A 15,345-nucleotide genomic window follows, 5' to 3' on the forward strand; every position below is an offset into this window, starting at 1 on the left:
AATCTTGAGCTGCACAAGGATTTCCCAGCCATTGGACTCAGAGCTATTGTCAGACCCAAACTACTCTAAAAATTCTATACCTGTCTGGTGCATTGTTCAGGGTTTTATGGGGTAACAGAATGAATTTCTATATATACAAAAGGCTATATTTTAGAATGACTTAGAGGCTGTGGTCCAGCTAATTGAACATTGGCTGGCTATAATGGCAAAATCCTCAAATCCAGGAGTTGCTCAATCCACTATGCTTGATGTCTCAGCCCATCAGCAGTATAGTCTGGAATCCCCAGGAAGTTGGCTCCAATGCCAGTGAAGGAATGGACTTGCTAGCAAGGTGAGAGCAAGCAGCTAAAGAGCAAAACTCCCTTCTTCCATTTCGTTATAAGGGCTTCCAGCACAAGGCCTGGCTGAGATTACAAGTGGGGTTTTGGGGTTCAAAATATCTGAGTTATAGGTGTTTCTTTCTTCATCAATATCCAGATTAATAGAATGTCTTTCTAATGCAAAGATCAGGATTACATGTGGATCTTCTCTCTTAAAATTAAGCAAAAATACCTCACAGGCATGCCCCTCCATTTTGGGGTTTTAATGAATTTCAGGTGTAATAAATTTGACAAACAAAAATAGCTCTCATAATTACACCCTTATCAACTTGACACACAATTATATCTTTTGATGTCATGATTAATTTCCAAATGTAAAACAATAACCAGGTCTTATTATTGCCTAAACATGATATAATTATTCCAAGTACAACACGAACCCATTATGTATTAGAGCAGCTCAAAATTATGCCTAACATGATTTAATTATCCCTTGTAGTTGGAGTTTTCCTGTGTCCACCCAGCTCCTTCAGCAGCTCAGACCCAAGAAAACACACAGAGACTTATATTACTTATAAACTGTATGGCCGCGGCAGGCTTCTTGCTATCTAGTTCCTATATCTTAAATTAACCCATTTCTATTAATCTGTAAGTTGCCATGTGGCTTGTGGCTTACCCATACTTTATATCTTACTTCTCCTGGTGGCGGTGGCTTCTCCTGACTCAGCCTTCCACTCCCAGCATTCTCCTCTCTGCTTATCCTGCCTATACCATACTTGTTTCCTGGCTACTGTCCAACCAGCGTTTTTTTTTTTGTTTGTTTGTTTGTTTTTTTGTTTAATCAATCACTCAGAGCAACACATTCACAGCATACAGAAAGTCATCCCCAGCAATTGCTGTACAACTGCAAACACATTATAAAGTTAGAATAAGTGGCAATGTTCCTGGAGGGACATTCTTTTAGTATCTCAAATTTAAATATGATAACCATCAATAGTCTCCCTCTTTTGGAATAAATTTGGTTTTATTTATTTATTTTTGTTTTTACATTCTAACCAAAATTTCCCCTCCATCCTCTCCTCTCAGTCCTTCCCCCAAACTCTACTCTTCCTGCTCCCCATCCATTCCTCCTTTTTTTCTCTTCAGAAATGGGCAGACCTCCTGTGCATTTCTGCCTGCCATGTTATATCAAGGCATGACTTTTTACATTAAGGCTGGACACAGGAATTCAGTAGGAGGAATGGGTCCCAAAAGCAGGCATTAGAGACAAGCCCTGCTCCCACTGTTAGGAGTCTCACAAGAAGATCAAGTTATACAACTGTAAAATACATGGAGAGGACATAGGTCAGTCCCATGCATGCTCCCTGGTTGGTGGTTCAGTCTCTGAGTCACTATGAGCCTAGGTTAGTTAGTTCTGTGGGATGATTGTGGGGCTCCTGACCCCAGTAGCTCCTACAAATATTTAATTGTTTATTCACTATTTTATGTTCATTGGTGTTTTGCCTTTATGTATGCCTGTGTGAGAGTGTCAACTCCTCTGGTCCTGGCGTTACAAACAGTTGTGAGCTGCATGAGATTTTTTTCGTTATTTTAAAAAATTAATTATATCATATGATAAGTGTATAGAAATCTTCTGATTGGTATTTAAAATAATAACATCTATCTATCTACTTATTTTGTGATGAGGAAATAAATACATCTATACAATAGAGAGAGAATGAACACACAATACATGCCATGCCATTCTGTCATTCTGTGCATATGGAGGTCAATGAACAAATTAGGAGGAGTCAGCTCTTTCCTTCCACCCAGCTACCCATCTCATTGGCCCTTCCCTGGTACTTTTCATGATTAACTTGTGGCTTTCTGCCTTAGAGTGTTTTCTTGTGGTTCTGAAAGTTAGAGAATATTTTAATATTAAAAGGCATTGTGAAAAATTTGTGCAGAATTTTGTTTCAAATGAATGATACTGTTAATTAACATAATAGTCACTCAGAGTTGAAGACAGGAAAGAGCTGACACATCAAGCCAGCCACTTGGAAAGTTCTGATGCCTCCTTGGCTGGTGTCTGGGAGTTGGGATTTCAGTTTATCTTTATATTTATATACGCATGTATATGCAGTTAGATATGGTTGTACATGTTAGGTATATCATATAGATACTGATAAAAATATGCACATAACTATACTCATAGTTCTGTATACAACATGCATACCATATACATGCATACCAATGCCACAAAGGTTGTTTGTTTATATTTAATTTCTTGTTATGCCAATCTATTGAATATCTAGCTGGAATTCAAAGTATAATTCTGTGTGTGTGTGTGTGTGTGTGTGTGTGTGTGTGTGTGTGCATGCAAAGGTGTAGACACATACATGTTCTTAAATGTATGAATGTGGACACATATTTGTGTGTGTTGTACAGAAACAAGCATGTGTGTATTGTTGCACAATACTGATGGTGCCTTCATCCTTTACAATGGCTTAGTAGCACTATTACAGTGGGGTGGGGCATGCACTGATGTTCTCTACCATGTTACTAATAATGTGTCGATGTTTCAGGATCTTTCTTAAATGGATATCTACAATCTATGTCACATGTTAAGTCCCCCAGATACCATTTGGCACCAAGCACAGATAAGTTTTCAGTTTCTCCTTCCTCCTCCACTGCACTTTCAGATTAGAGGAAATCACCCCCATCAAGTAAGTCTAACTATGCTTACTGGCTATCCAGAATTTGGTGAAGAGCAGGAAATTGTGGTATCCCAGGATTCAGTGAAGCTGACAGAAGACTTTTAGGTAGGCTGTTCCTACTGCAACTGCTGCCACAGGCATCCAGCCTGAGACAGCAAAGGGGCATCTCTGCTGGGCAACTGTATAACTTCTCTTCTTCCAGATTCTGCTGCTGCAGACAGGAAAAGGATTTCAAGCTCTGTGATTAGATAGCTGGTTTATTTTATTTTATTTTTTTAATTTAGTTATTCATTGATTCATTTATTTATTTATTTATTTATTTATTTGTTTGTTTGTTTATTTATTATGTACCCAGAAGAGGGTACCAGATCTCATTACAGATTGTTGTGAGCCAGCATATGGGTGCTGGGAATTGAACTCAGGACCTCTGGAAGAACAGTTGGTGCTCTTAACCTCTGAGCCTTGAGGCCACCCTCCCTAAATCCTGTTAGGCTTTGAGGGTAGCACAATGCTTACACTTCATCTAGAAATCACAGGAAGAATTTCCCCTCAGTTTTTCTTTTATAACTGAGATTGGATTGGTTGAGGACCAGTAGAAAAAGATGTTAATTCAGTTTTGTTCTCTTTCTTTTTGCATGCGACAATTCTTAAGTGTAGGTTTCCATCCACAATAAGATAGAGGAATGGAACACTGTGATACCTTGACTAACTCCTCAGATCTCTAAGGTGCCTCCTTCCCACTGTCCTTCAAATGTCATGTTAGGGCAAGAAAAAAGTATCTATGGAAAAGAAGAATAAAAAGGAATCTCAACGCTAAGGAGAGTGAGTTGGATGGATTGCTGGAAATCTGTGACCAGCCTTGAGAGATAAATTTTCAGGGAAGGAGAGAGGCATGAAGGTAAAGGACAGTGGGAGATTGGGAAGGGGTAATCTCAGAGGGGGATGTGTCCATTGTTTTCTACTCCTATTCTCCATTTGTGTTTGTTAGAAAAGATGAAAACAGCTGAGGCAGCGTCAGCACCTGTCCCAGGACTCTACTTTCCAAATGGGACAGGATGAACTGCTGTTATATTGATATCCAGTGAGTGACAGCCTCAGAAGTCATCAACTACCATGATGAGAGGAGGCAAGGAAAGCCTCATGGCTTTCTGGTTTCTGGTCAATCAAGGTGTGTTTAATGATAGTGAAGGGACAGACTGGAGGGCAAATTTCAAACAGCTCTGTTCCCCAAGCTGCAGGTCCTGCAGATGGCACAATACAAGCCTCACGATGAGAGACTCTTCATGATAAACGGAGCATCAGAAATGATAGACCAATATTTGATCCGTGTACATATGGACTGAGTTTGACCTTTCCCAAATGACCTTTCTCTTCTCAGCAGTGAAGTTCTGTAGTAGGAAATGATGATTGGATGGAAAATTGTCCCCAAGCAATGATGATAACTGAAGCCTTCAGGCACCTCCCCTAATTACTAGTCCAAAAACATCTGCATAGCTTCACCACCTATGTGCTTCCCTGAGCAGGGTGTGGCCTGGTCTCTGTGACACTACACAAGGAATCATTGTCATGGTTACATGTGTGCCCTTGACACATTGGCAGCTCACTCTATTAAAGTGGGCTGTGATTCACAACAATAATAACATGAGCAGGAATCAATTTCTGGTAAGTCAGTGCAGACATTCTTTGTGGGAAGACCTGATCTCACATCAGTGAGTGGAAATGACAAGAAGCTTTCTTGAAAGAGATCATGAAGGCATGGTTCATTGTTCCAGGGGTTTTCAAGGTAGAAGACAAATTACATTTTGAGAAGTGTTTCCATAGCAAGGACAAGAGGGACACACTCATAGTGCATGCCATGAATGACATACAGGAGAGGAAACCATACTCACACTGCATAACAGGCCCCATGAAGATCTGTACAACCCTCATGTGCCTATCAAGGCAGCATCTAGATCAATGGAGGACCAACCTCTGTTGTTATATTAACTCCCTGTGATATCCCTTCATGGGAGCAGATCACGGAAGGAAAGGCAGCAGAGACCTTGTTGGAACTCTATTTTGTTACCTTTATTGAGAAGCAACAATTTTCCACATGAGCTCATGGTGCCTCTTTACCATGGCCACAGTCACCAATGCAACAGCAAGGACTCTCCCAAGCACCACTGTCTCTTCCCTACTTCCCCTTTCTATTTGTGTAATATGTAGTTTATTTCATCTGGAGTCTGTGCTTTGTGTTGGTGTCTGTGCCCATTTCCCTTGGAAAGAGCCAATGTTCCTCAGAATATACTTGAGATGTAAGAGAAGAACAATAAATACAGTCCTCTATCAATATCCACATGTTATTTTTATTCAGAAAGGCTGAGCATAATTCAAGGCTAATTACAAATAAAAAGTAGCTCCAGTCAAACCTGCACTCAAAATTATCCGCTGCTTCAACCCTGAAGAGAAACAGGTACCAACAGTCCCAGAATATCAATATAACCAGGCTTAACTCTAACACAAAAACTGCCTGGACACAGCCACACACTTAAAAAGTACACCAGGCCAAAACAGCCCCTGAAAAGGCCCATGCTAAGCACCTAAAGTGAAAGTAGACCAGGATTAACCATTAAACCATGATATCAAGACAGAAGTATTCCAAGGCCTAAGCATGAACCTGATGAAGACCAGAAATAATGCCTACATTAGTAATGGCTTCCCTCACACAAAAGGCCAGGGACCAACCCTAGGAATGAAAAGGCCAAACCATGACCTAAAAGAGGCCTTCACCCAAACCTGAAGCTGAATAAGCTCTGGCTCAGAGGAAAAATAGAGGTATCCCTGGGCAAGTCCATTAAATGGAAGAGCCACGGGCAAAGGAGAAGAAGGAAAAGTAACAAAATGAAATGAAACAAAAAGAAAAGAAAAGAACACCCATGCCTAACCTTGACCCTGAAGAAGGCTGGCCTCAAAAAAGAGGGAGATGAGTTCTACCGTATCCCTCAGAAGAAAAAGACCTGGCTCAAAGAAAGAAAAGGAGAGTATCCATGCCCCAACTTTACCTGGACTGAAGCCAGGGCCATAACCAAGATGAGAAGTTGGCCTCAGCACACCTCTGACCCTGAAGAAGACTGGGCCAAACTAAGGAAGGATGTGGGCCCAGACCAATCCCTCAAATGATAGAGGCCAGGGGCAAAGCAGGAAAAGGAGAATGCAAGAGTGCTAACACTTACCCTGACAAAAGCATGAACCAAAACAGAGAGAGAGGACGACCTGGGACATTCTCCAACGACCAAATGAAGAAGCAGGTCTGGGGCAAATATTGACTGGGGAAGAATTCAGAGCTCATACAAAACTCATAGAACAAGCCAGGCAAAATCAAAAGTGGAAATGTTACAGGCCAACAATAGACCTTCATGAAGATAAACCACAAACTCTAAAATCAAGGGAGCTCCTGACAACCCAATGAGAGATACGTGGTCAGACTTAATGTTGACCCTAGGAAGCACAGTTTGAAGAGACAATTTAAATGGAACCTGCTCCAACCACAATGGAGAACTCTTCCTAGGCCAAACACTGATATCAAGTAGCCAAGGACCAAGCCCTGTGTGAAAGGATTCCAGGCAATCCAAGAGAAGAAACATCCTGACCATAAGCTGCTATCAGTGGAGACCTGCAGCCTACTGAGCAAGAATTAAACTCAGAATCCCTGAACTTTAAGGATTTGTGGGCAGAATATTCTCTTCTTCATCCAACACAGTAACCAAAAGGGAGCCAGAAACACCTCAATTGTTGTCAGTTGAGCTAATGGTTCCCTTACAGATGAAAGCAAATGGACATCATTAACATATTTGGTAGTTAGAGGGAACCTTGAGACACACTGATCCCACACCTCAATTTCACTCGATGTTTTACAGTCAATCAAGGCCTCAAAAGAGACACACAGAAGAATGTTTATTGAAGATCTTAGACTCACAGACTTCATGTACAGATATAAGTTAACATCCCGAGTACCAACTGTGTGGATCACATATATTCCATTTACAACACTTATCATCCTCAGTACATTCAAGCCAGGATGTGCCACTCACCATGATCCAAGCTCTCATCTGAGTAACCAATGAATATGGACATAGCATAATACAAATGGTGTTATACTGCATGACGTATTGGTCTGATAAAACTCCTAATCTTGACTTCAGCTGATATTTTTAGGAACAAACAAGTCTCAAAAGTAACATAAGAATAACCCTTCCTACCAAGAAGCTCAGACTAACCCACAATCTGCTTCAATAATTCTTTTCTACTTCTTTTAACAGAAACATGGTCCATAATGTTCCTCTTTTCTTACAAGATTTCAGAGAGATGAACTTAATATAAAATATTATATCAATTATAGAAATGATTCCTCAAAGAAGGATCCCATTGTATTAGTTTTTAAACTCCCAGGGTGATGTGTAATTCCAATCACCAAAGCATTAACAAATACAGACTTTTCTCACATATTGTCAGAGTTCCTCCCATATTTAATTTTTCTTATTCTGACTTTTCTTGGTTAACATTCTGGAGTGACCCACCTCATCCTCACTTCTCAACTGCAGGCACTTCCACATTTCATTTCATCAACTTGCTGCATCTCCTCCTTCCTTAAAGAATTCCAGATTAATCATTGAGTGGGGTGTCCTTGTGCTGGTGAGCTCAATGCTAGCAACCCCCCCCACTAAGTCTGTTGTTTTTATAAAAATAACATCCCCCAAAGACAAACACGATCAGTCCAACACATTCTAGGGTAGTCTATGAGATGGCATCAGACATTGGTCATCTTAAGTCCCCCATTTCCCTCTGACATTTCTCTTAAAAGTCAGGCGATAAGCCGGCCAGTGGTGGCGCACGCCTTTAATCCCTGCACTCGGGAGGCAGAGCCATTCGGATCTCTGTGAGTTCGAGGCCAGCCTGGGCTACCAAGTGAGCTCCAGGAAAGGCACAAAGCTATGCAGAGAAACCCTATCTCGAAAAACAAAAACAAAAAACAAAACAAAACAAACAAACAAACAAACAAAAAAAGTCAGGCGATGGGGATTTAGTTCAGTGGTAGAGTGCTTGTCTAGCAAGCACAAGGCCTTAGGCTTGATCATCAGCTCTGAAAAAAAAGTGGTCTAAATTTTATCTTCAGTGTGTCTAGCCTGTTGCATATTCCTGACACAGAGACTCTTGCCTCTCCATTACAATAATCCATATCACCATGTGATAACTCAGCATGTTTTGTCACAACATTTCTGTATCATCTGCTGTATTTAGGGTTCCTTGTTCCTTTTCTAGAGTTCTACACAAAACCTGGAGCATTCATTTAGAAAGATTCTTGGGGGTCTAGAATGCCAGGGCTCCCTGGATGACCAGTATTTGTCACACCTCACCTCACATATCAGCCTAAAGTAAAAGTGGGACCACTGAGAAACAATTAAAATGGAACTAAATTTGAGGGCTATTTCTGAGAACCAGAAGTCCTAGAATTGTCCAGATTCAAAGGGCTACAGATGCTGAAAGAAAAAATCCAGAGTTCTTCACCCATAACAAGTTCTCTGACCAATATGGGAAAAAAGGACAAACGTTCTGAGTCCATTCTGCCTTCAGTGGACACCACAACCATTATATTGTATAGCCTGAAAAACAGCATAGACTCAATCTATTTTTCTATCTATCTATCTATCTATCTATCTATCTATCTATCTATCTATCATCTATCTATCTATCTATCTATCTATCTATCTATCTATCTATCATCTATCTATCTATCTATCTATCTTTCCATCAGCTATCTCTTCATCAATCCATCTATCCATGCATCCATCTTCTCCTACTACTACTCTTCCTCTTCTGTTTCTCCTTCTTCTTGCTCTTCCCTTATTCATCCAGGATATTATAATCATTTTTGCCTCACTAAGTTTTTACAGGGCCTTATAAAATGCTAGTTACATTATAACAAATAAAAACTTTTTTCTATGGGTTTTATTCTCCATATTTTCCCACCCGAAATCTTTGTAATCCATATCTTCCCAAGCACTTGCTGAAATGTGACATTCCTTAGATCTCTGACACTGCGACACTAAAAATCTTGTGTAAAAGTGTGTTTGTTAAAAAATGCAACTGTGCTTCAAACCAGCTAAAAACCTACATCTAAAAACTTGATACGTTAATAACTTGCAAACACACCATCTTAGTTTGTTTTTATGACAAATGTAATTTAGATATAATGAATTCAATGAGTTGATATATTCAGTGTTTATTAGTTCTTCATTAGCCATGAAGTTCACAAAAATGTTTTCTCACTAAATAAATTTTTGTCAAGAGCCAAAATCCATAGAGTTTTCTAAATTAAAATGGAAAGATGTACACAAAGCCAGGAAATACAAAGCTCTATTTCCTGGCTTTGTGTACATGTCAAAAACATGTCAAAAGTTTTATGGAAGATAAAAAAATCAAGTTCATATATGAAACTGCTGTATTCATTAAAATTCCTTAGGCCAAAATTCAGTACACTTGTATACAATTAGGATGTAATTCTCTGTTTGGAATAAAGGTGATAGAAGATGTCACATAGTTCAACCTTTTATACAGAGAAAAGGAAAATCCATGCTAGAACTTGCATTTGAGAGCCTTAAAATGGCCTACAAAAAGAGACTGTCTTAGTCAGGGAGTGATCTGTCTCTCAACTTCTTGAATTACAAAAGACTTTCAAAGGTCAGTGAAACATCCTGCCAAAGCTTGGCTCATGGGATTGTAGGCTATGAGAACAGATGTGATCAATCTGAGTGCTACAGAAGTGGGAAAGTAGGTCATGCGCTTACTTACACCTCCTTGAAATACAGGCTATGTAATCTAATGAAATCTGAGAGAGATTATTCCTGATGGACTGGCTCACAGGAAGCATTGGGGATGCTTGGTTATCACAGGCAGAGGTCTCACACAGAATGGAAGATGATGAAGGAAGGATGGGGTTTTCCTGATAAAATACATGTGAGAGAAGCAGTGCTTTACGGCCAATTCACTGAGCATGATGGAGCACTGGGCTGTGCTTACAGAAGAGGTCAAACATAAAATGGTTGATTCATCAGGGACTTCAGGACTGGTGTTTGCCGTCAGTGCCTTTGCAGAGCTCCATGGGAGAATGTGAACTTGTAGAAACAACTAACATTTTAAGAAAGGGTAAAGTGTTGTGTAACAGTTTTCCTTTTTATGACATGAAATAGTTTTCTATTATTTTTGAGATTATTATTACATTACTTTCTCCTCTCTTTCATCCTTAAAACCCTCCCAATACTCTTCCTTGCTCCATTTCTAATTAATGACCTCTATTTTAATTAATTGTTGCTACATGCTTATACATATATATGTGTATGAAAAAAATATATCCATATAGTTATATTTCCTAAATGTAAACCAATCATTTTGTATACTTAGCATATATATTTTCAGAAATGACCCTTTGATATTGAGTATTCAACTGGTGTACTCTTCCCTGGGCAGGACTATTCCCTTAAGTCTAAAAAGTTGTATGAAAAAAGATAAGAGGTTCATAATATCCAGCAATTAAATCATGGCAGGGAAAGCTGAAACTTACAGGAATTCCAAGGCCCTTCCACTTCCAAGGTTAAATGGGTGATAACTAAGGAGAAATGAAGAAAGGAGACCCTCTGTCCCATTCAGCTGCAAACAAGTCATGCAGACACATTCAGAGTTCTAGTCCTCATGAGTCACCCATTCTAATGTGAGCCTTTGTGATGTCACACATTAGAGTTATTCATATTCCTATAGGTAATCCCATACCTATACTCCTGTATTAACCTCAATAAACTCACTAATTTGAGGGAATAGGAATCACAGTTTTCCCTGGGAGGCAGACAGATAAAGAAAGGGGAACTGATAAGTATTACAAATGGCCAACTTTGATAAGAGCTTCCATCCTGCCACGAGTTCCCAATTGGACAAGAGAGCTCCCATCTGGACAAGAGAGAGAGACTTCCTGAATCTGTCAGCTCTGTCTGAAACAAGTGCACTGATAAGACCAAGAATAAACCACAAGGAGATGGGCAGATGTCAAGGCAGAAGTACATACAACAAAATGAAGAGCAATACAGCATCACCAGAACCTAGCCCACCTCCAACATCTAGACCTGAACATCAAAAATTGGAAGAAGCAGAAGAAAACAGCCTTATGAATAACATCATGAAGAAGGTAGAGACTTGTGTAGAGGAAAGACAAAAAAAAAAAATAGGAAGAACGCTATAAACAACTAGAGGAAAGAACAAACAAATTAGAAGAAAACAATAAAGTCCTGGAAGAAAACAATAAATCCTGGAAGAAAATAATAAAGTACTGAAAGAAAATCATGAAAAAGCAATGAAACAAATGAAGGAAACAGTCCAAGACCTGAAAAGGAAAATAGAAAAAATGAAGACACAGAGGGAATGCTGGAAATAGAAAATCTGAGTAAATGATCGGGAACTTCACATGCAAGTATAACCAACAGAATGCAAGAGATGGAAGAGAGGATCTCTGGCATTGAAGATACAGTAGAAGAAATAGATTCATCAGTCAAAGAAAACACTAAAGCCAACAAAGTCATGAAGCAAAATGTACAAGAAATTTGGGACACCATGAAAAGACCAAACCTACAAATAATAGGGATAGAAGAAGGAGAAGAATACCAACTCAAAGGCACAGAAAAACAAAAACCCAGGATAGCCAAAAGAATCCTGTAAAATAAAACAACCTCTGGAGGCATCACGATCTCTGACTTCAAGCTCTACTATAGAGCTACAGTAATAAAAACAGATTGGTATTGGCATAAAAACCGACAAGTGGACCAATGGAATCGAATTGAAGACCCTGACATTAACCGGCACACCTATGAACATATAATTTTTGACAAAGAAGCCAAAAGTATACAATGGAAAAAAGAAAGCATCTTCAACAAATGGTGCTGGCATAACTGGATATCAATGTGTAGAAGGCTGCAAGTGGATCAAGGACCTCAACATAAATCCAGCTACTCTGAACCTGCTAGAAGAGAAAGTAGGAAGTAGTCTTGAACGTATTGGCATAGGAGATCACTTCCTAAATATAACACCAGTAGCACAGACACTGAGAGAAACAATCAATCAATGGGACCTCTTAAAACTGAGAAGCTTTTGTAGAGCAAAGGATATGGTCAACAAGGCAAAGCAACAGCCTACAGAATGGGAAAATGTCTTCACCAACCCCACATCTGACAGAGGACTGATATCCAGAATATATAAGGAACTCAAGAAATTAGACATCAAAACGACCAACAGTCCAATTAAGAAATGGGCTATAGAACTAAACAGAGAATTCTCAACAGAGGAAACTCAAATGGCTGAAAGACATTTAAGGAATTGCTCAACATCCCTAATCATCAGGGAAATGCAAATCAAAACAACTCTGAGATATCACCTTGTGCCTGTCAGAATGGCTAAGATCAAAAACACTGAAGACACTTTATGATGGAGAGGATGTGGAACAAGGGGAACTCTCCTCCACTGCTGGTGGGAATGCAAGCTTGTACAACCACTTTGGAAATCAATATGGTGCTTTCTTGGAAAATTGGGAATCAATCTCCCCCCAAGATCCAGCTATACCATTCTTGGGCATATACCCAAGAAATGCTCAATCATACCACAAGAGCACTTGCTCAGCTATGTTCATATCAGCAGTGTTTGTAATAGCCAAAACCTGGAAAGAACCTAGATGCCCTTCAACTGAAGAATGGATAAATAAATTGTGGTACATATACACAATGGAATACTACTCAGCAGAGAAAAACAATGACATAATGAGGTTTGCAGGCAAATGAATGGATCTAGAAAAAATCATGCTGAGTAAGGTAACCCAGACTCAGAAAGACAAATATGGTAGGTACTCACTCATAGGAGGATACTAGAGGTGGAACAAGGATGACTGGACTGCTACTCACATCACCAGGTTGGCTACCTGGAAAACAGCACCCCAAGAACGACACGAGGATCTCCCAATGACGGAGAAATGGCTGCCATCTACATGAACAACCTGGACATGAGTGGGAGTAATGAAGGGCGAGGGTCGAGGGAAAGAGAGCCTGTGAGAGCGGGAGATCCCAGCTGGATCAAGAACAGAGAGGGAGAACAAGGAAGAGGAGACCATGGTAAATGAAGACCACATGAGAAAAGGAAAAAAAAAAACAAAGTGCTAGAGAGGCTTACAGAAATCCACAAAGATACCCCCACAATAGACTGCTGGCAATGGTCGAGAGACAGCCGGAACTGAACTACTCTGGTGATGGGATGGCCAAACAACCTAATAGTTGTGCCAGAAACCCCATCCAAGGACTGAGAGATCTGGATGCAGAGATCCACGGCTAGGCTCTGGGTGGAGCTCCGGGAGTCCAATTAGCAAGAAAGAGGAGGGTTTATATGAGCGAGAATTGTTGAAACCAAGGTTGGTTAAAGCACAGGGACAAATAGCCAAACGAATGGAAACACATGAACTATGAACCAAAGGCTGAGGAGCCCCCAACTGGATCAGGCCCTCTAAATAGGTGAGACAGTTGATTGGCTTGATCTGTTTGGGAGGCATCTAGGCAGTGGGACCGGGTCCTGTGCTCATTGCATGAGTTGGCTGTTTGAAACCTGGGACTTATGCAGGGATGCTTGCCTCAGTCTGGGAGGAGGGCAATGGACCTGCCTGGACTGAGTCTACCAGGTCGATCTCAGTCCTTAGGGGAGGCTTTGCCCTGGAGGAGGTGGGAATGGGGAGTGGGCTGGGGGGAAAAGGAGGGGGGTAGAAGGGGGGAGAACAAGGGAATCCATGGCTGATATGTAGAAGTGAATGGTATTGTAAAATAAAATAAAAGGAAAAAAGAAAGAAAGAAAGAGAAAGAGAGAAGGAAGGAAGGAAGGAAGGAAGGAAGGAAGGAAGGAAGGAAGGAAGGAAGGAAGGAAGGAAGAAAGAAAGAAAGAAAGAAAGAAAGAAAGAAAGAAAGAAAGAAAGAAAGAAAGAAAGAAAGAAAGAAAGAAAGAAAGAAAGAAAGAAAGAAAAAGAGAAAGGAAGGAAGGAAGGAAGAAAGGAAGAGAAAGAAAGAAAGAGAGAGAGAGGAAGGAAGGAAGGAAGGAAGGAAGGAAGGAAGGAAGAAAGAAAGAAAGAAAGAAAGAAAGAAAGAAAGAAAGAAAGAAAGAAAGAAAGAAAGAAAGAAAGAAAAGAAAAAAACAAATGGCCAGCTTCTAGCTTCCTTCTTATTTTCTGTACTGAGACAGAGGCTTAGTAGGCTTTGTCTTCCACCAGCAGGCTGCCTCTTCCAGCTGTCTGGTTCAGGACAGATAGGTGTGTTCAGAGTCAGTCCTGAACATGGTCACCTGAAGCTGCAGGCGATCACAGCTCTTGTGAGTGAGCAATGGTTATGTTATTTCCAAAAGACAGCATGTCACAGAAATTCCCTCATGCTCAGTCAGGACATTCAGGACCCACTTCCCGGATGTTTCCTATGCCTAGGGGAAGTGGTTGATCTACAGGTTCCATTTAGGATGAGCATTCATGGTCATTTCAACATTTTGAAGTTATGAGGCTGTGCATTTGCTGCTGCATACCACAGAAAGAGAACCTCTGGCCAAGACTGAGAGCTAAAGAGATCTATGTGTAAAACAAAATATTTACAAAGCAGTTGCTACTACACTAAGTAACAACAGTAGCATCATCCAAAGGGCTATGACCTGCCAAGCCAGTGTCTTTTGACCAGCTACACAGTACCAGGCACCAATTCCTTCCTATAGTGCAGGCCTCACCAGATCAGAAGGAAGTTAATTACACAGTAACTCTGATGCCAATATTACACCAGTGATTTTCTCATATTCTGTATGCTAGCACTTAAATTGTATTTTCTTATGTGGAAATAAAAAGTCTTAATTTCATGAGATCCTATTTGTTGATTTTTGGTCTCATTTACTATTGGACAAGAGTCCTATTCAGAAAATCCTTACCTGTGCTTAGCAGTGGGAGTATTTTCTCTACTGTGTCCTTTGGCATTTTCAGGGTATCTGGTCTATGGCACATTTGGTGCAGAGCTTGTGTATGGTAGAAGATAGAGAGCAGAGTTTCATTTTCTGCATGATGAAAACAATTTTTCACAATAAGCATATTATCTGAGACAGTATCTCAAATGCCAACAAATGTATGAACTACAAATATGGGTGCAAAGTTAAACTAGGTACTCACAAGTACATTCTCCTTACCAAATGGACCACTTTGAGTTCACCAGCCGTGCAGTAATATGAGGACCAGCTCTGACCACTCAGAACAATGC

At 40.2% G+C, this 15,345-nt stretch overlaps 1 protein-coding gene across 2 annotated transcripts in view; it reads right to left on the reverse strand.

The window, feature by feature from the left end:
- Positions 1-4,494, reverse strand: part of LOC121826500 (vomeronasal type-2 receptor 116-like) — a 182,257-nt gene extending 177,763 nt beyond the window's left edge. The window contains exons 1-2 of one of the 2 annotated variants that reach the window (XM_076560910.1): positions 4,367-4,494; positions 3,046-3,227 (exon numbers count right to left, since the gene is read on the reverse strand). The gene's annotated coding sequence lies outside the window, so the exon portion shown is untranslated. Of the gene's footprint in view, positions 1-3,045; positions 3,228-4,366 lie in introns of those variants that run through there. The other variant, XR_013047760.1, reaches the window with a different exon arrangement.
- Positions 4,495-15,345: the final 10,851 nt, after the last annotated feature.

The sequence above is a fragment of the Peromyscus maniculatus genome, chromosome 23 (assembly GCF_049852395.1).
Source record: "Peromyscus maniculatus bairdii isolate BWxNUB_F1_BW_parent chromosome 23, HU_Pman_BW_mat_3.1, whole genome shotgun sequence".
Taxonomy (NCBI): Eukaryota; Metazoa; Chordata; class Mammalia; order Rodentia; family Cricetidae; genus Peromyscus; species Peromyscus maniculatus.